The 21,867-nt window shown below is 45.6% G+C and overlaps 1 protein-coding gene across 7 annotated transcripts in view; it reads right to left on the reverse strand.

Moving 5' to 3' along the window:
• The window catches only part of MYO18A (myosin XVIIIA), an 805,500-nt gene that overhangs the window by 746,627 nt on the left and 37,006 nt on the right, over positions 1-21,867 (reverse strand). Inside the window, exon 1 of one of the 7 annotated variants that reach the window (XM_069226219.1) lies at positions 13,501-13,628. The exons of the other annotated variants lie outside the window; for them this stretch is intronic. The gene's annotated coding sequence lies outside the window, so the exon portion shown is untranslated. Of the gene's footprint in view, positions 1-13,500; positions 13,629-21,867 lie in introns of those variants that run through there. 7 annotated transcript variants of the gene reach the window in all.

Here is a 21,867-nt window from a genome sequence, read left to right on the forward strand (position 1 = left end):
ACTTGATCCAAGGTTCCAAAAGATCTGAGTTAACAGGCAAAGTCCTTTCAGTGGTGAAGCCCGTGTGCGCAGCTGGTACAGTCCTTCAGAGTGAAATGTCCAGATGCAGGTCAGTGGTCCAGCAGGGCAGTCCTTCTTCTTCTTTGTCTAGTTCCTTGTAGAGATCTGAGTTGTGGGTGCAGCTCTGCCATATTTATCCTTGCTCCTGGGGTAGAAATCAAGGGGGTCCTAGTTTTCCAATTACAAGCAGGCTCCTTCCCCCGTTGATGACCACTTCCTGGGAAGCATGGCAAAAATCAATCCCAGGGAGCAACAGTCTTCAAAAATCCAACATGGCTGAAAGTGATTTTGGGAGGTTGGATCTGGCTGAGCTCACACACTGGTGTGGCAAAAAATCCTAAACACACCCTTCTCCTGCCCTCTCCTAATCTAATCAAGAGGGCACCTAATTTGTCTGGGGTTGCAGGAAATGTGGGAGGTCCTGAGCTGCTCCAAATGTCCTTCTCTGCCTTTGAAGACCAGTTTGGCTGCATTCCCCCCCATCTTGTTTCACCATCTGCTGAGGCAGATCTCCTCCCCCAGGCACATCCTTTGTGTTCAGCCCATGCCATTTCACTCCTTGTCAAGGCAACATGGCCAGGCTGCCAGAGTATGGCCAATCAGAGAAGGGCACTACAGAGCTGAAGTTGGCAACTTTTAGGTAGAGTTTTTTTTTAACTCTTTACCTGCACTAGTTATATTAAATCCAACACTGGCAAGTTCTGGGATTTATTATAACAATTAATTTGATACCAAACGCAATCTATCTGTCTTTTATGGGGACTTTGTTGATTAAAATAAAGTCTCACCATGTTAGTCTATGGCGGCCTTTCACTAGAGCGAGGGGAAAAACACATTTGGCTGTTCTATCTCACCAGGGCCTATGAAACCATTTTTATAAGGTCACAGCTTTTAGTTATATGGCATCCAACCCTAGAGGCACATAGGGCACACCTTAGAGGTGACATATGTAAAAGTAAGGTAGTTTAAGACTTGGGAGTACTTTTAACCCTTTGGGTGCGGGCGTCGGCAACTGGCCAACGCCCGCACTACCTCCCTGGTTCGGGTCACGACCAGTGGCCGACACCAGGGAGGGGCTTAATAACCCCATCTTGGATTCCCCTAGGTCTCTAGTTTTCAAAAATGCCAAGGTTTGCTAGGTTTCCCTAGGTGCGGGCTGAGCTAGAGGCCAAAATCTACAGCTAGGCACTTTGCTAAAAACACATCAGATTTCAATGTAAAAATGTGATGTGTCCATGTTGCGTTTCCTGTCGCGAGCAATAGGCCTACCCACGCAAGTGAGGTACCATTTTTATCGGGAGACTTGGGGGAACACAGAATAGCAAAACAAGTGTTATTGTCCCTTGTCTTTCTCTACATTTTTTCCTTCCAAATGTAAGACAGTGTGTAAAAAAGACGTCTATTCGAGAAATGGCCTGTAATTCACAAGCTAGTATGGGTACCCCGGAATTCAGAGATGTGCAAATAACCACTGCTTCTCAACACCTTATCTTATGCCCATTTTGGAAATACAAAGGTTTTCTTGATACCTATTTTTCAGTCTTTATATTTCAGCAAATTAATTGCTGTATACCCGGTATAGAATGAAAACCCACTGCAAGGTGCACCTCATTTATTGGCTCTGGGTACCTAGGGATCTTGATGAACCTATAAGCCCTATATATCCTCGCAACTGGTTCAAGAACTTAACAGCAAATTGGAGGAAGTTGACCTTTGTGTTGTGCCACATGCTGAGTAGTCTGTTTGAAATGGATCCAATTGATTCATTGTGCATGTCACATGACACAGATATTATTGTGCTACTTATATTTGTTGCAATGTTCATAAGTCAAGGATTGTCAGAGTTATGGATACGTTATGGAACAGGCCAGAAAAGAGACTTAATCCCACTGCATATTCTGCAAACAAGAAGCGTGACCCAGAGATGCTCAGTGTTCTTATCAAGAGACATATTCTTACAGGTGATGATACTATGAGCAAAACTGGAACTAAGTTTGGAGCTTTAACTGCTGAACCTGTGAAGTTTCTAAAAAGATTTGCTGATACAGGAGAAGAATGTGACTTTAAAGATATAGAGAAATACCTTGTGCATGTGTGGAAAACAAGTTCTGACTATCGCACATTTGATGATCTTCAGTACAGTGAGTTCAAGAGATCAGTCCTGCTGAGTGACCTTCCTCCAAAGTCATATTCTGTGTGTGTGTTCTACTTGATCGTGTGAATTTGGTTGAGAAGATATTGATGGGGTGCTACAACTTACAAAAGTTCTCAAGCCTGTGCCCACAGAACTTACACGTACATATACTTGCAAAACATGTGCTACAAAAAGATGTCCCTGTCGATATGCTCCTCTCAAATATTCAACATTCTGCTAATGTACTATGAGCTATTGCCGAAACAAATAAAGTGAACTATGAAAATGTCTAAAACAGGAGTGATAAACATTTTTTTTCATATTCAGATCATAAACATTATTTGGCGTACATATAAAAGGATTAAAAATCATTATTATTTGTTTCATTTATATATATCTCTTTCCTTTATTATAGCAGCCATGTCAAATGGTGGAAGGGTTGTTCTGAGAAGTTATTTTCTGTCTCTATAAGACTACTTGACCCCCAAAACCTGTGTTTTGACACCAAAATGAAGCACATAGGTCTCATGGTTCGTGAAATATTACAATCATCACTGCAACACGTCCATCATTTTTAAAAATGTAGCCCAGAAAAAAAAAAAAAATCGGCCTGGATCAGCAATGTCTACCCAATCTAAATTACGTCTCTAATGATCCAAAAACACAAATCAAAAATGAAAAGACAACCATTTTTTTTATAGAGGTATATCGGGGGCCAGGATTATATCATGCAACATGTAATAACCTTTTCTCCACCAATAGCTCTGTGCAACACTAAATTACCCAAGATGGGCCCTGTTCAACAACTGTTACTCAATTGGGGTCTCTGTGCAACAATATTTTCTTTATCACGGACAATATGCAACAAACCTTTCTCCAATATCAGCCTAGTATAATAGTTCTGAGCAACAATCGTTTCTCCACCATGAGGCCCATGCAACAATATTTTCTCCACTGTGGACTTCTACAACACTTTTCTAACAGCAAGTGCCTGAGCACTACGATTCCCATCACGAAGTGACCAGTGTAATATTCTTTCCTCTACCAATGAATAGGTGTACTAATGTTTTTCCCTCCACAGGTGGTGTGCACCAATGTTACCAACATCATGGGTCCTGAGAACCAAATCCTTTTGCACTAAGTCTAGAATTCATTGGAATTAAACAACTCTATTTCATTTAGTTATTTGACTTCATCCACCCTTCCGACCCGTGTGCCAGCATTATGCAAATGTGTTCTTGAGAGTAGGGAGATGATTAAGGGGGCAGATATGTGAGGCTAAAAAGATATTTAATCTGAGTGACTAGGTGCCACAAAGTTGGGGACTCTCTGCTAGTTGCTCTCCTTCGAACTTGTGAGCATGTACCCACCCAGTGAATAAAAAATCCTCCCAGTTAATGCAGCAGAGATCTGAACATCCACCTTGTGGCAAGCACTATGAAATTAGAGCCTGCAACTCACTAAGGAACATAAGAGTTGTGGAAAAAATAGTGCCCAGAGCACGAAGAATATAATTGATAAATATTTTGAGGGGTTCTTCTAGATAGGGCACTATGGCCTCTAAAAGCTGAACTGTGACTAAGCAAGGTCTTTAGGTGCTACAACATTATGGAACGTAGAACACACTAGACGCAAATGCATAGCCTTAGTTTGTGCCTCACCACTTACTATGCCATCACTCTGTTTGCTACTTTTTCTGTAATTTCTGAAGCCAGCTCTTGATTGTCATATTTTTGTACATAAACAGTGAGAAAAGGCACACTGCAGTGGGTGGAATGTACCATGTTGATACTAGCTGATACACTTTGCAAATCGAATAAAAAAACAAAGTAATAAAAAAAAACTTGTGACATGGAGAATAAGTCCAAGAAGCACACCGCCAGTAGTTTTCCAGTTGTAAAGGAGAATTGTCTTCCTTAAGAAGTAGGAATTGCCTACGCACCAGTGGGAGGAGCTAGGACATGAGCTAAACAGAAACTGGACCTAGTGCTGGGGGCACAGAGGCTTAAGGGACTACTCAGACAGATAGGAAGACAGAAGAAGTTTCCAATTGTAAATGGAGATGTAACTGGAGGCCAAAGGCAAGAGGCTACAGCCCAGTACATGGAATTCAACTACTTCCAACACAATACTAACCTTGTGATTACCTTCTGAACTGTTTGTAGTCCTACATGGGGGTGCAGGATGTTGAGCCCCAAGCAGCTATCAGTGAGGAGTTACAGCCCAACAGATGGGAGATCAACTTATGAAAACCCAAGATCAACCTAGCCACTACATCTGCACAAGAGTCATGCTAATGGGACGTTGGTGACACCCAGGGGTTACTGCCAAGGTGCTGATGTATGCTCATCTTCTGTGAACCCAAGACTAATCAGCCAAATGCATTCTTTATTGTCTGCAGCCATTCAAAGGGAAAGTGGAGCAGACCCAGCTACAGACCTCTAGCTAGGTGAACGGGTCTCAACCTTTGTAATACCGAGGCCAGCCAGACAGCCGCAGTTTGAAACGTCTAAAGCCATAAAGCCACACAGCCAATAATGTGATAATTGTATTCTGCAGTGGATCGAGTCTTGGCAAGCAGACTTAGGTAGATCCCAAGCATAAGACATGCAACTATGGGCAACTATTGGTTGGCACAGAAACGTTGGTACCCTTGGGAAATAACATTGGCATTTACCCTGTAAGAACCATGCATCATTGCTGATTGGAAACTAGATTATGATAACCGCCTCAGGTTCCTGCCCCTGGTTCATAAGGGTTCCTGCACCATGACTTTCACAAGCAGCCAACTACCCATGTTTACTGATGGCGTAACGTGTTTTAATGCACACAATGAGTCGAACTCTAGATATCTTTGCTTTCCAGGTGACCTGTAACTTTTCCCAGCTACTACTCCAGGTAAATGCCTGGTTACTTCATGAAGAATGGGACAATCGCTGCATAATAAAAACATTTCCTACTTGGCATGTCCATTGTCACTTATAGTATATTGGAAATGCTTTAAATTAAACTGTACCTCGAGTGTTGTAGGAGCAAGTGCCTATATATATATATATATATATATATATATATATATATATATATATATATATATATATATATATAATAAAGTTGTATCGATTACGTTAAAGCGGAGTTGAAATTGTTGAAGTAATAATGTTGTGCCCTATGACAATTCCCAAAATGTTGAATATGAAATGTTTCATTTATTACATACATTCTTTAATTTATCTAAACGCACCCTAAAAACTCCTGTCTACCCCTTAATGCTACCCATCCCTGGTCACCGAAACCTCCTTACTACCCATTTACTCTATTCTTCCCTGAACCCTAAAAACTCCTTACTAACCCATACCGCTACTCGTTCCTGAACCCTAAAACCTCTTACTACCCATTGATGTTACTGTTCCATTAGCCCTAAAAAACCTTACTACCCATTAATGCTACCCTTCCCTGAATCCTGAAAACAAATTTAGTCCACTGCCCCCTTCCCCGCCTTACTGTAAATGCTCCTCTCTGCTTCAGCAGACAGGCACTGCCTTGCCCCTCGTACCAGTACACTTAGCTCTGCCACTGAGAGATAATATATTTTTTCTTTTATGTAGCCATAACTTTTTTATTCTATTTTTTGAGTAGATGACAATAACAAGAAAATAAATAGAATGTTTGAGAGACAATGAGACCTAAAAAAGGTGAGAAAACAAAAGATCAGAAAGGAAGAAAAAAAATCTGAGATTAAAGCGTGATGAAAACCATTTAACTACAAAAGAACAAAAGTCAACCACGAATGAGAAAAGGAAGCATACAGGGATATCTATCTATCTACCCACAAATAATTATATACTGAAAAAACAAAGGTTATAGTGATGTTATACTTGGGTATGGTTATAATATATTACTTTACATTTAAAAATGCAGGAGAAACTCAAGTAACTAGTGCCCTGCCGTGCACAGAGTTCTAATCCATTATGTAATTTCAGACGTTGTATTGATGTTACAAATGTCACAGGACATGTTAGGAGTGATGTAGTTTTGAGGTAATAAGCAGTTCATAGTGAAGGTGTGAGTTATGGTTACTTGAGCTAACCATAACTGGTAAATTTCAGTGTTTATTAGTATAAAATGTGAACGTTTTAACTGACATTTTGCCTTACTATACCATCAACATAAACTTTGTTTTTGTCAGTGAATTTCTAGTTTTTTTTTGTTAACATTATGTAATGTTTTATTACTAAACCTACTAGGACTACCCAGCAGCGTGCACAGCCAAAGGCTTGCGCAGCATAGGGCTGGCTGCAGGGGGGTTTGGTTACAGGCCAGGCTCTCCAGCCAACCCCCTGCCGCGCATGACTCTCAACCATCTTCAGCGTGGGGTTGGCCGCAGGGTCTGGTCCTGTGGCCAGGTCTTGCCCCTAACCCTTCATCCCTCTGCAGGGGAGCAGCGTGGGGTTGGATGGGGAGCCTGCTTCCAGCCCCCATTGTTTTCCAAGCCCCCACCACACAGGCCCTGTGCCCAACCCCCATAGGCAGTCAAGAACCCGTTCCTGGTCACCCAAAGGTCTTGCAGTGCTGCAAGGCCTTGCCCTTTTTTAGGGTCGAGCATGCGTTGCATGCGCTCGTGCATGCGTATCGCAGCGAGACGCTTTAGTATTTAGAAAAGGGCTCAGAGCCCTGTCAACTTCACATGAGTGTTTTTTATTGGTTTGTGGGCTTGCCTAATAAAATCTGCTTGCTTTCATTAGTCAAAGGCACGAATACGTCATGCCTTTTCCGGTGGCTAGCCCTCCTCGAGCGCAGCGACCAAGTACAGAAAACATGCGAGGCTCGCTGTTTTCCATCAGGGTCGTGGACTTCTTTTTCTCTAATTTACGAGTGCGATCTCGTTTGGCAGAAGTCGAGCGCTTTACATAGTTAATTTCACTTTTCGGGTTACGTACATAAATGCACTTTTGCCCGATAGGTGAAAAGTCGGGTTAGGAGTTTACAACGCGATCAGCTCTAACATGAGCAAACGCGAGACCCGTTGCTTTGTAAATGCTTGGTTTTTTTGCGGTGCCCGGACTACTGTTCTACCATGAAATTATATGTGGTCAACACTGAGCCCCACAGTAGTACGGTAGTGTCACCAAAAAAAAAAGGTTCTTTTTTATTTGATCCCCAGGGTGTCCTCTGAGAGGCCCCCTCCATAAGGAGGGTTGGGTTATCCCTACCCTGCCCTCTTATTCCTTATTTTTATTTCTTTTCTATGACACAAGGACTGAGTCATCGAGTCATTTAATGGCAGCTGCAAGTCTCAGTCATAAAATGGCAGCTGCAGCCTTCTCGTTTTGCGGGCAGCCAATCAAATTGTGTGTTTTCAGCTCGCGGTACTACCGAGGGAGCAACCAGTTCATGATTTTTCACACTCTACATACATAAACTTTCAACCTTAAGTCCTCAAAAATTGCGAAACGGATGTACACCAAATCACATAAAGCACGCTTTGAGTAAGGATGTATCTTTCTAACAAATCTGGTGTATCTCAGTTCAGCCATGTTGGCTGCAGCGATGTTCAGTTTTGCTATGGGGAAATTACATGGTGAAAACACGTTTTGGCCCCTGCTCGTCGGACCACCCCAGAACTTTTCACGAAGGAGCGGAACCTTTTTGTGAAGTTTTGATGTTTCTACTGTTTTTGAAGTGTGTGTTTTTGTTTTTTATTTCTATAGAATGTAGAAGTCTATATTTTTTCTTATCCTCTTGCAGCAGGGACGAATGGTAGTTCGCATTCAGAACAATAGCTAGTTAGGGAATCTTGGATCAGGGAAAACTATTTCATACTCTAGAAGACTACATTGTACGCAACAGGTGTGCATTCTGATCTACCAATCTCTCTCAGGCTTACAGCCCCCTCCCTTTCCCCATCCTCCACTCCCTTCAATACCAAGGGAACCTCAACCTACTGCATTTGGGCGGTGCCCTACCTGAAGCTGTCCCTATCACTCTAAGAGCATGAAGACATGCCGCACAGATGTGGACGCTCCAAGTAACAGGGAAATAAAGCACTACTTAAATAATGGACCGATGGCCAATGCTTAGTCCCTGAAATAAACAGATGTTGTGATCCATGCTCTGCAGGTGTTCTAAAGCTCTGTTACTGAGCTAGGAGTTGAAATGGCATCACACTGCTCGAAAGCAGAGCAGTGTATGTCAATCCATCAAAGCTAAAGGCACACTTAAAGAGTGTTATTAACAATAGAGAGAGAGAGTAACACAGCCATTCTTGGGCTCGAGCTCCAAGGTGACTGGTTGAGACACAGGCACTGGGGAGTGCATCAATGTACCTCTCACGCAGCTCAAACTAGGAGTCAAGCAGGAAGCAGGAGCCGACCATAGGACACCAACTGGGACGAACTATTAGGGGAAAAATAGAAATTTAACTCCTGGGTGCAAGTGGGGTGTAAAAAGGACGGGGAAAGAAAGAGCGAAAGCGATAGACAAAAAAGAAAGATGGAGATGTGCATACCCCTGTTATATGATGGTAGTACACAGGCATCATTTATGGGGGGGTTTTCTAGCGCCACTTCACCAGGTGGTATTAGGGTGCTGTACTTCAAACATCAGCTATGTATGATATAAATATGCTTACAATTGACATAAATCATAAATCAATTGCAACAGGATCAGAATGTAAATGGAAATTAAGTGTGCAGGGCGAGGGGTGGGAGAGGTTAGATACTTTACAGAACAAGTGTGTACATGAGACTCAAGCCAAATACACGGAGCGCTTATAATTAGGCGAGGTGAGTAATTGAGAGTTTGAATAAGTAATTCCATGAACCACGAAAAAGGGGCTGGGAGCGCAAATGGAGTTAGTGCAACTTCAATCAAAGCACCTTGTAAAAAGAAAAGTCAACAGTCTCCTCCAAAAGGAGAACATGTCAGGAGCCATGCTTAACAAGATTGGGAGGTTGTTCCAGATTGGAGGTGCAGATCCAGAAAAGAATAATTTTTTTAGATTGGGTGCAGGGATGTGAAATTCCTATAGCCCAACGACGCCCGGGACATCTTGTTTGGGGTCAAGGGCAACAAGTTTTTATGTTTACTTTGTCCTTGGGACAAGTAGGCCCAACCCTCTGCAGCACAAACCCTCTGGCTGCCTGTTTACAGAGAGTGGAACTCTCTGCAGTTGAGGTAATGTGTTTCCAAAAGATAATTCTGTTCGAACTTGTATTTATGGTTCATTATTTGAAAGCCTTCATTATTAGGGTGAGTGCTGTAAATAAATGTTTTAAGGTCACACTTCACTACTGACGTTGGTTCCAGTACAAAAAAAAAAAACGTGTATACACATGTTTGAAACGTTTAGGCTATGAGGCTAAGTGTAATGCTCCCAGAATGCTTTCTGATTAGATGCAAATGAAGTGTCATTTAGTAAAATGTTTTGATGCATGCTAGTATTTCCCCAAAATATTTCTAATGGAAAATCAGTGTAACCATTTTGAACACGATTATGGGAAGCATGAAAGTAAACAAACACTGACAAAGCCAACTGATCTGACATATTTTTATAAGTCTTTTAGTTTCATCAATGCGTGTCTTGTTTTGACATGGCTTTTGTAACACTTTATTGTTGTGGGAGCTACCAGGCCCTCAACATTGTAACAAACACTGGCAAAAAAAACCCAAAATGTTTTTGAACTCTAAAAGCACACGTTGCCACCAGTGGCATAACAAAGGCCCCGCAGCCGCCCTCCAGGGGGCCCCTTCAGCACAGCACCTGCCCTGAGTGAGTCTGGAGAGGGGGCTCCTCCATGTTCTTTGCAAAGGGGCACCCTCCAGTTTCGTTACGTCACTGATTGCCACTGTAGTTCCTGACACTGAACAAAACTACTTTGTGTGCCAATATGCTCCTTGTGGAAAAGCAGAATGCGATCACTCACAGTAAAGCCAGCCGAAAGAGAGAGAAATAGAAGTTTAATAAAAACAAAATGTCTTTGTTAACACCAGACCTAATTAGGGACCAAGACCCACATGTAGGTAGCTTTTTGCATGTCGCAAACAGCGACTTTCGCTGTTTGCGACGTGCAAAAAGCACATTGCGATGCACAAACCCAGTTTTGCGATTCGGTAACCTGGTTACCGAATCGCAAAACGGGTTTGCGACTCGCAATTAGGAAGGGATGTTCCCTTCCTAATTGCGACTTGCAGTGCAATGTAGGATTGTTTTGCGAACGCGGGCGCAAACCAATCGCAATTTGCACCCATTTCAAATGGGTGCTAACACTTTCGCAAAAGGGAAGGGGTCCCCATGGCACCCCTTCCCCATTGTGAATGTCACTGTAAAAAAAAATTCAGAGCAGGCAGTGGTCCTGCGGACCACTGCCTGCTCTGAAAAAATTAAACGAAAACGTTTCATTTTTCGTTTTTTGTAATGCATCTCGTTTTCCTTTAAGGAAAAAGGGGCTGCATTACAAAAAAAAACTGCTTTATTGAAAAGCAGTCACAGACATGGTGGTCTGCTGTCTCCAGCAGGCCACCATCGCTGTGAGGGCCGCCATTCGCAAGGGGGTCGCAAATTGCGACCCACCTCATGATTATTCATGAGGTGGGCATTTGCGAAGCCCTTGCGAATCACAGATGGTGTCAGGGACACCCTCCTACATTCGGACTTGCGACTCGCAAATTGCGAGTCGCAAATCTGAACCTACCTACATGTGGCCCCAAATTCTTAAAGAAAGTCACAAAAGTGCACCCATGGTATATGTCGTACCCCTATAAAATATTTGTGAACTGTATTTTAGCATGGGTAAATACGCATGTGTAGATTTGCTCATGTGAAAATCTATTGAGCATTTACAAGTTCATTTTCCCTCCAGCCACTTTCTTCCCAACCCTGGAAGAAGTTCTAATTCTGCCATTGTCAAGAGTAAATGTCCAACCTTTCTTATTATGGGAAAATATTAGAGAGAAGCTGGTGAAAATCTTTAAAATATGCAGGTTAGTAGGTTTGCAGACTCAAAGGCATTCCAGCCCTGGAAATATTGCTTACTGCTTCCCCCAACCCCAGTATGCAGATCTGCAGAAAGGTGGCAAAATAAGGAAATTGCTACAGTAGGGATTGAAACTGCAAGTATTCAAGCCCTACTGTGGTAGTAGCCCTGGCATAATCAGAGAGGCTATTATCAGAGCTCTTACATAATGAGATTGCTGCCATAATTTGGCACCACACTACATGGCACCAAAGGGACAAGTAGATCTTTATACAGGACAAGTAGATTTGAGAAGCAACCTGTACCCTGGACAAGTAGATATTTTAATAAATTCCACACCCCTGGGGTGTTTTCAATTTTGGGGGCTCTTACGTGAGGAAGTTTTTGCTTCAGGATTCTCTTGCACGTCCAAAGATTTTCATGCACTTGGGGTGTCAGTGTGTGAGACTTTGAAGGTTAAGCAATAGAGCTTGGACTTAATTTGAGCCTTCAGTGGAAGCAAGCGTCGGTCCTTCAGGATTGGGGTGATATGTTGAAATATACTTTTGGCAGTGATTTACCTTGCTGAGGAATGAAGGACCACTTTAAAGGGTAGCAAGGCGCTCGCTGGAAGGCCAGTTAGGATCACATTGCCCGTGTCTAATCTGGAAATACCTAGTGCTCGTAACAGCTGTCCTCAGTTGATAGTAGGAAATTAAGTGTGCATTTTGTTTTCCTCCAGTTGCCATCTGTGCAAGCTTAATATGGAGTTCTGGTGATAGCTTGCTGTCAAGAAAGAACCCCAAGTGTCAGCATGGGGTCTTCTCTGCTGGGAGGAAACAGGTGGGTTAACAGGACTCAAAAAGGATGCAGGGATCAGCAAGTACCCCAAACATATATATCTCACAATTGAAGCAACTTTTGTGCTTTTAAGTATAGCTGATCCAGATATCAGGATACCAGGAAACATGCAAGTGCTTCAGTGTCTCTTTCAAAGCTGATAGTCTGAGGGTCCTCTTATGCTTGCAGTGCTTAACCTACCAAGATCGGTCCAATGGAAGGATGCTTCTGAAATATCCGTCAGAAGGTAGTCAACCCTGCAGGATACAACAGCCGAAACAGTGCAACCAGAGAGAACGGGCACTGACAAAATAGTACAGTACAGGCAGCTGCAGTGCAGGCTTCCTTACTCAAAGAACACGTAGAGTACAGGCAACAACAAGACACATGTCCCTCACAAGCACACACTAGATAGGTCATATGTAGCAGTGGTGCAAGCTTCACTGAAGAAACTAGTTACAGCACAGAGACCAGAAGTACATGAATCCCTAGCCACAGAACACGAGGAGCCTGAGCACAAGCAAAAGAAGATTCCCTCACAAACAGGCAGAGCACATGCAGTAGCAAAGCAGGCCTCGTTCACAGGCACAACACATGCAACAGCGGTCAAAGGTTTGCTAACTCAAAGTAGTTACAGCACAGGCAGCAGCAGTGCAAGGGTCAGTCACACACACACTGAACAGGCACAGCAAGGGCAGGTGGGCAAGGCAAGCATCTATCACCGCACATGAAACAGTAGTGCAAGCACACATGTGAAGCTCTTGAATAATGTGTTTTAACATTATATGCCAGTGTGATTGTTGGGAAATCTGAGGCTCACCCTTCACCCCCCCCCCCCCCCCCAATTTTACTGACCAAGCTACGCCCCTTGCTTTTTGTACCCCTTATAAAAGCCTAAATGAAAGAGTCTTAGCCCATGTGGCACCAGTGCATTACGAGTAGTTTAATTTCACAGAGGGTGAGAAACAAATGCCTAACAGCTGCGGAGACTAGAAGAGAAAGTGCCTCCGAGACTGCCCAGAAACACCCGTTTTAAAGACACAAAGAACACGGTATTTTACGAGGGTGCTGCCCCACCTTCTCATATAAAACACAAGGAGTGCAGTTTGTTTTTGGTAAGAGTGATGCCAGCAAGGGTAAACGCTGCGTGAAACTGGCAGAGGAAGGTGCAAGCTAGAGAAGAGAGCCTGGATGAGGGGGACGGGGCACTGCCCACGGTCTGGGGATGCCCGGACAGCAGCACGCTCTGCGCACAAAGGGAGCTGCTCGGGGCAGAGATGGAGAGGAGCCTGGGAGATGCATGCGGTGTCCTGACCCGTCGGAGCATGAAACCTGCCTGCATCCCGCACATCGACCTGCTGTCACTGCCCACTGGCCCGATCACGCCACACAGCGAGCAGCCCCGCCACTATACGGGGTGGGGAGGGAAGGGGCGTGCAGCAGCCCGCTGCCTGTGAGGATCCGGGGTGCAGGCGGCGCAGGCTGCCCTGCACCTCCACGCACAGCGAGGGGTACCTGTTCACGTCTGCGCGGGGGGCGCCGTCACTGGGTCCCGGCGTGGCTCTCTCGCTCCAGCGGCACGGCTCCGTGTGCAGCTGCTGTGTGTCCCAGCCTGGCTAGCCGGCGGCCTCCTGCAGGGCTCCTGGGCGCCGGTGCTGCCGCCCAGCGGCCGGCGAGGGGACAGGCGCAGCACACCCCGGCCCCTCACCTGCCGCCGGCCCTGGAGCCAGCTGTCAGTGCGCCCCACCCACCCGCAAAATGCGGCAGCCACGTCTAATCCGTCCGCAAACCGTAACATGCGAATATGTCCTTTCCGATGCCTGATGCCTTCATAGTGTCTGAGAGGTTCAAAGGCGCACATATTCAAACACGATGCATGGTGCACAAAATGCGGGGGCGAGGGCCAGAGGAGACCAGAGAGGCCACGGGAGAGAGGATGAAAAGATGCAACAGGAAGACGTTCCCGGGTCAAGGGGGTCGGGGTGTTCCTGAACATATCGTTTGCAGAGAACCTTTGTGTTTCCTTCGACTTCCTGATTACTCAGCAACACTACTGGGACGGCGATAAAGGATGGCAGTCATGGGGTGAAGCTTTCAGCAGTGCAGCAGGCGCAGTGCACCAGAGCCCAGGTATGTGGGAGGGTCACTGCACCTCAATTATGACCGTTTCTGCTAATGAAACTGGCGAGGTCAGTCCCGTTTTCACTTGTACACTATGGCACCCATGCACATCACTGAGGGTGGGAGGCGGAAGCACTTCTGCCTTCCAGGCGCGGCGCTATCCGCTGCACACTCAAATTAGTCTAATTTCCCAGAAGCAGACGTTGGTCCAGGGTGGAGAGGGGAAAGCAGTTCTCAATGTTTGCGTCTTCCCTCCTAAGGACAACAAAAGCGCAAAGCAAACGTGACCAGCTGAAGGGCTCTCGCATAGGGAATTGCCACTTCATTCCCTGTGTCGCGTCTCACAGTATGTGAAGGCCCAACCAGATTCACAAAAGACTGTTAGGCGTGGCCCCACTCACTCTCTGGTTTAAAACAGCAACATGCGGGTCATTCTGGGGGAAACACCTTTGCTGAAGGTGTGACTACAAGGGTCTCCCCGGAAACTCCTACACGGCGCCCTCTGTATTTTAAGAAAGGGGCCATCATAATGCGCAGAATCAGCAAACATGGCCCAGCAAGGCTGAACTCATAGGTACAGAATGGTCACTTGCGGATGGATGAATGTACATCGTCATAAACAGGAGTTAGGAAAGAAGGGATTTAGGTCCTGAAGAAAGCTTGGGTCCTCGAGTGCTCCACTCTACAGGTGAAACATGTCGACCCATTATGATGCAGGTTTAATGGTCAGTCTCGTGCATCACCTTAGTTTTTACCAGTCCCTTAGGCTCACTCATATGAAAGTGAAATTCCTGGGTTTAGGGCATAGGAATCTTTTCGATTCTGGGTCCTGGTTCTTCTGAACTCCCACTTGACACCCCCTACCCCCCCCCCCCCCCAAAAGAAAAAGTAATCTCTGTAACCGCAGGAAGTCAATTTACCACTAGAAATGTATCTGGTGAATGTGGCAGAGCCAATGATGAAGCAGGACACCTGCCGGGGGAGTGAAGGGGATAGTTCCCTATGACAGAGCACTTCAGTTGGTCACATTTGCTTTGTGCTTTTGTAGCACCATCAGCCGCGCAGGGAGACACTAGGGGTGCAGTGGCCCCATATCAAAAAGCAGCCACCCTCAGAAAAAGCACTGCTACGGCCCCTCCTTACTTCAATGAGAGAGGACCCTGCACAGGCCCAACTGGTTCCACAATTGCTGCTTTTTGGTGGCTTGACGGCATTTCAGGACTTTAATGATGTTGTTGAATAAGTTGGAGGAAGAAGTAAAGGATTTATCACCCGGGTGCCTCCAATGTGCCTTCTTCAGACATAACACAAGTAAGTTAGTATTGGCAAAAAAGTATTCACACCTTGGAGGGAAAAAAACAATACATCAGTGATAATTCTCACTGCAGCAATTATCCATCGCCTAGCATTTAAATGCTGTACTTAACATTAAGCAATGTTACAGAAGAAACCAGTAAATGAAGAATGCCATTGCCCACCTCATACGCAAGGCCAAACGTAGGTCCCCACGCAACTCATTCCTAAATGCCTCCATTGGATACCGATTCTGAAAATGTACAATTTAAAGCTTATCCATTGGGCATAGGCCGATTCCTGAAACCTCCATCGATCTGCACATAGTGGATGCCTTAACCACCTTTTACAACACTGCCATGTCCAATACATTCCACGAGTCAGCACAAATGAAACTAAAGAGGCAAAGAAACAAACCGCCTGCCCCAAAAGTGATCTAAAAAAAAAAAGGAGACAGCTAAGAATGATGGCAACAAGACAGAGACTCGAACCTCTCAACTACCATTTAACTCTCCTGCGACAAGAATGAAACAAATACTACAAACTCATCTTAAAAGCTAAATCCTGCTTCCTCAGATCTGAACCAGACAAAGCAAAAAAAGTCCAAGTAAACACTTCAACATTATCAGACAACAAACCAACCCTCAAATGAGACTGTTTCAAACCCCTCATGTGAGAAGAGTGAGGAGGTCTCTAACTTCTTCAGAGATAAGATCAAGAAGACAGAACAGTCGCTGATCTAATGAATCTACGGACATACTCTCATTTTCAACATCTCTACCTAGCTATCACAAGAGCTACTTCCACAGCTCAGTGGACCCCTGTCCTCCATCACCACAGAAACCAAAAAACAATGCCACCTGTAATGAATTAATAGGAGGTAATGCAGTCGAGATCACCAAAATCATCTCTAGAAGGAAGCCTACTGCCCACATGTTGGATCTGCCCCTTCCTCCCTAATCAAAGAGATCACACCATCATTTATCTCATGTATCTGGTCCTCAATAATCAACTCCTCCATGTCACGAGGTGCAGTTCCAGACTGCCTGAAACCAGGTCAGGTTACTCTGCTCCTCCACAAAAATGGAGCTGACTCAGAAGTAGACAACTTTAGTCCGGTAACCAACCTACCCTTTTTGGGGAAAGCACAAGAAAAATGAATACTAGCACAGCTCAATCGAAACAATGAGGACTTTGACTTACTGGATAACTTCCAGTCGGGCTTCAGAGTTGGATGATGTACAGACACTGCAATTCTTAAAATAATAGACAACACTTGTCCTTCCAGATCTCTCCTCGGAATTTGCAAAACACAACAAGTGATGGACGGAATGCTGAACATTGTCAAACATTCACCCCCAGTACAGTGATCTGGGCCTAAATCCATCGTTTTTTTGCTGCCCATGCCATTCCAGTTTGGACCCAGCCATATGCAAATCAGTCTTGACCCTGTTCCCCATGGGAACAGTCCAGCCCGAACTGCTAGGCTAGGTCTTCCCTGGACTGGAAACAAGCATCCTGGGACCGGTTTCGGGGTTTCACCCCTCATCAGCCAGGCTAGCTTGAATCCAGTGGCATGGGAAGCACGGGACCCACGTCTGGGCATACCCTTCCCACTTAGGGCGACAAAGCAAAACACAACAAGTGATGGACGGAATGCTGAACATTGTCAAACATTCACCCCCAGTACAGTGATCTGGGCCCAAATCCATCGTTTTTTTGCTGCCCATGCCATTCCAGTTTGGACCCAGCCATGTGCAAATCAGTCTTGACCCTGTTCCCCATGGGAACAGTCCAGTCCGAACTGCTAGGCTAGGTCTTCCCTGGACTGGAAACAAGCATCCTGGGACCGGTTTCGGGGTTTCACCCCTCATCAGCCAGGCTAGCTTGAATCCAGTGGCATGGGAAGCACGGGACCCACGTCTGGGCATACCCTTCCCACTTAGGGCGACAAAGCAAAACACAACAAGTGATGGACGGAATGCTGAACATTGTCAAACATTCACCCCCAGTACAGTGATCTGGGCCTAAATCCATCGTTTTTTTGCTGCCCATGCCATTCCAGTTTGGACCCAGCCATGTGCAAATCAGTCTTGACCCTGTTCCCCATGGGAACAGTCCAGCCCAAACTGCTAGGCTAGGTCTTCCCTGGACTGGAAACAAGCATCCTGGGACCGGTTTCGGGGTTTCACCCCTCATCAGCCAGGCTAGCTTGAATCCAGTGGCATGGGAAGCACGGGACCCACGTCTGGGCATACCCTTCCCACTTAGGGCGACAAAGCAAAACACAACAAGTGATGGACGGAATGCTGAACATTGTCAAACATTCATCCCCAGTACAGTGATCTGGGCCTAAATCCATCGTTTTTTTTGCTGCCCATGCCATTCCAGTTTGGACCCAGCCATATGCAAATCAGTCTTGACCCTGTTCCCCATGGGAACAGTCCAGCCCGAACTGCTAGGCTAGGTCTTCCCTGGACTGGAAACAAGCATCCTGGGACCGGTTTCGGGGTTTCACCCCTCATCAGCCAGGCTAGCTTGAATCCAGTGGCATGGGAAGCACGGGACCCACGTCTGGGCATACCCTTCCCACTTAGGGCGACAAAGCAAAACACAACAAGTGATGGACGGAATGCTGAACATTGTCAAACATTCACCCCCAGTACAGTGATCTGGGCCTAAATCCATCGTTTTTTTGCTGCCCATGCCATTCCAGTTTGGACCCAGCCATATGCAAATCAGTCTTGACCCTGTTCCCCATGGGAACAGTCCAGCCCGAACTGCTAGGCTAGGTCTTCCCTGGACTGGAAACAAGCATCCTGGGACCGGTTTCGGGGTTTCACCCCTCATCAGCCAGGCTAGCTTGAATCCAGTGGCATGGGAAGCACGGGACCCACGTCTGGGCATACCCTTCCCACTTAGGGCGACAAAGCAAAACACAACAAGTGATGGACGGAATGCTGAACATTGTCAAACATTCACCCCCAGTACAGTGATCTGGGCCTAAATCCATCGTTTTTTTGCTGCCCATGCCATTCCAGTTTGGACCCAGCCATGTGCAAATCAGTCTTGACCCTGTTCCCCATGGGAACAGTCCAGCCCGAACTGCTAGGCTAGGTCTTCCCTGGACTGGAAACAAGCATCCTGGGACCGGTTTCGGGGTTTCACCCCTCATCAGCCAGGCTAGCTTGAATCCAGTGGCATGGGAAGCACGGGACCCACGTCTGGGCATACCCTTCCCACTTAGGGCGACAAAGCAAAACACAACAAGTGATGGACGGAATGCTGAACATTGTCAAACATTCATCCCCAGTACAGTGATCTGGGCCTAAATCCATCGTTTTTTTGCTGCCCATGCCATTCCAGTTTGGACCCAGCCATATGCAAATCAGTCTTGACCCTGTTCCCCATGGGAACAGTCCAGCCCGAACTGCTAGGCTAGGTCTTCCCTGGACTGGAAACAAGCATCCTGGGACCGGTTTCGGGGTTTCACCCCTCATCAGCCAGGCTAGCTTGAATCCAGTGGCATGGGAAGCACGGGACCCACGTCTGGGCATACCCTTCCCACTTAGGGCGACAAAGCAAAACACAACAAGTGATGGACGGAATGCTGAACATTGTCAAACATTCACCCCCAGTACAGTGATCTGGGCCTAAATCCATCGTTTTTTTGCTGCCCATGCCATTCCAGTTTGGACCCAGCCATATGCAAATCAGTCTTGACCCTGTTCCCCATGGGAACAGTCCAGCCCGAACTGCTAGGCTAGGTCTTCCCTGGACTGGAAACAAGCCTCCTGGGACCGGTTTCGGGGTATGCCCAGACGTGGGTCCCGGGCTCACTGTGCCACTGGATTCAAGCTAGCCTGGCTGAGGAGGGGTGAAACCCCGAAACCGGTCCTAGGATGCTTGTTTCCGGTCCAGGGAGAACCTGGCCTGGCAGTTCGGGCTGGACTGTTCCCATGTGGAACAGGGTCAAGACTGATTTGCATATGGCTGGGTTCAAACTGGGGTGGCATGGTGAGCAAAATAATGGATGGATTAAACCCAGATCTGTGACTGGGGGTGAATGTTTGATTGGTTCCGCATTCCATCCATCCAGTTACGCTATCCCACAGCGTTTGTGTTTTGCTTTGCTTTTGCCGCCCTAAGTGCGCCGGGTATGCCCAGACGTGGGTCCAGGGCTCACTGTGCCACTGGATTCAAGCTAGCCTGGCTGAGGAGGGGTGAAACCCCGAAACCAGTCCTAGGATGCTTGTTTCCGGTCCAGGGAGAACCTGGCCTGGCAGTTCGGGCTGGACTGTTCCCATGTGGAACAGGGTCAAGACTGATTTGCATATGGCTGGGTTCAAACTGGGGTGGCATGGTGAGCAAAATAATGGATGGATTAAACCCAGATCTGTGACTGGGGGTGAATGTTTGATTGGTTCCGCATTCCGTCCATCCAGTTACGCTATCCCACAGCGTTTGTGTTTTGCTTTGCTCTCCTCGGAATTTGACATGGTCAAGCACAACATTCCTCTCAACACACCAAACTTATGCATGGGGATCAATGGCACAGTCATGTGATGGTTCGCCTCATATCTCAATAACCACTGCCAATAAATCAAACTAAAATATTCTGTGTCAAACCCTACTCTATTCAACCAAGGGATTCCTCTGGGCTCCTTTCTTGCACCCTCTCCGCTCTCCTCAAACTCTAAGTGAAGCCCCTTACCCCAATACTCCAACAAGCCAATATTGTGTATCATCTATATATGAATGACACATAGCTCTATCTAAAAATGTCATCAGCAGAGGATGTGCTTCACTTAAGTAACACTCTAAAACATTCAATGGTGGCTTTCAATCAATCACCTCAAGCTAAACCCTGGACAAATGATCTCCAAAATATTGTAGAGGTACTTGTATCATTTAGGCTGGACTATGGTAACATGACTCTAGTCAGCACACTAATACTTCACCTTGCACTAAAGGCCACAATCAATCCAGTTGCGAGGCTAGGCTTGGGAGCCAGACTTGCTGATCAGGCTGTGGTGGCCACTGACTGAAGTCCTATGCATACCTAAAGTGCCTTGAGAAGGTTTTACCTAAAGACTCCCAAGTATCTGCCCAGAAAACTCACCCGCTCCGGAGGCAGCTGCATCTTAGGAAGCTTAGACACATTACTCCTTGAGTCTCCTAGACTAACGAAGAGAGTTCCCTACTCACACTCATTTACTGGAAATGCTCCAAGGATATGGAACTCACTGCCTCCGAAAAACTGCACTAATCCCTCTCATGCTTCCTTTAAGGAAAGTGTTAAACCCCTTCTATTTGAAAGATATCTTCTTAATTGGCTATTTGCCATCAAGTGAACCCCTGCGAGATGATGAACTGACTATCTTTCCCTATCTTAACATTACACTTAGATGCAAAACTATCCCTCATATATCTAGCCATTGTAAATCTGCTCCTTAGTTGTAACTGTAATCAAAACCTTTCCTGCATCTAACCACTGTAAATGTACTCCTTATGACATGTACTCAAAACTGTAACATATTAATACTTTGTTTATTGTACAGCGCTCTGATCCCCCCGGGTCATGCACATGCTCTATAAAACTCTCAATAAATAAATGCCCTCAGCCCTCATTTTCTTGCTACAAAATTAAATATTCAGATCACTAGAGCACTCTATGATCTTCCAACCAATTTCTGATTTCAAAAGAAAAACAGATATATTTGGGGATCGAGCTTTATCGTGGCAGCAGCATCTGAATGGCAGAAACTCCCTTTCGAATTACGTTCCAATCCTCCTCCTTTTTCATTTGGAAAAATTCTAACTTTTCTTTTTAACCAATAATGTTATAGGCTGTACTATTATCCTCTACAGCTCCATGAAGCCCTGAGCAAACATGCGCTTTACAGAACTCTAATATCATATCAACATTACATAGCAATATTCATTTGGATAATCAGACTAGGGAGTCTGAGCATAAAACTGGGGTGCAATCAAGAACTTAGGCGTTTGGCCAAGCAAACTAACAGAACTGCTAACATCCTAGAGGCGCCAGGGCGCCATTCCCACACAGCAATGGCCATCAATGATTGTGCAGCCTGTGTAAATAAGGAGAAAACAGACGCTTGTATCTCTATTTTTTGCACATTTTGTGGTGTAGTTACTTTTTATTGAACTACATAATCAATCTCAGATATAATATCTGATTTAATGAAACCCTTACTGTATTGTAGTTGCATTTACGTAGCGCTTTATACCACTGGTGAGGCGCCAAAAGCACATTTGAAGGAGACGGTTGCGGCAGTTTAAACCTTCCTACCCCTCTTGATTTCTATTCCTAGTTGCAATAAGAAACACATGACACGGCTGCTCTCAACTCTACAGCTTGGAGGCAACTTGGGGCTGCACCCAGGGGCCTTACAGCAAGACTAGGCCAACAAGCATCTGAAATAATCCTCCAGAGACTGAACA

Source organism: Pleurodeles waltl, chromosome 3_1, assembly GCF_031143425.1.
Source record: "Pleurodeles waltl isolate 20211129_DDA chromosome 3_1, aPleWal1.hap1.20221129, whole genome shotgun sequence".
NCBI classification, from domain to species: domain Eukaryota; kingdom Metazoa; phylum Chordata; class Amphibia; order Caudata; family Salamandridae; genus Pleurodeles; species Pleurodeles waltl.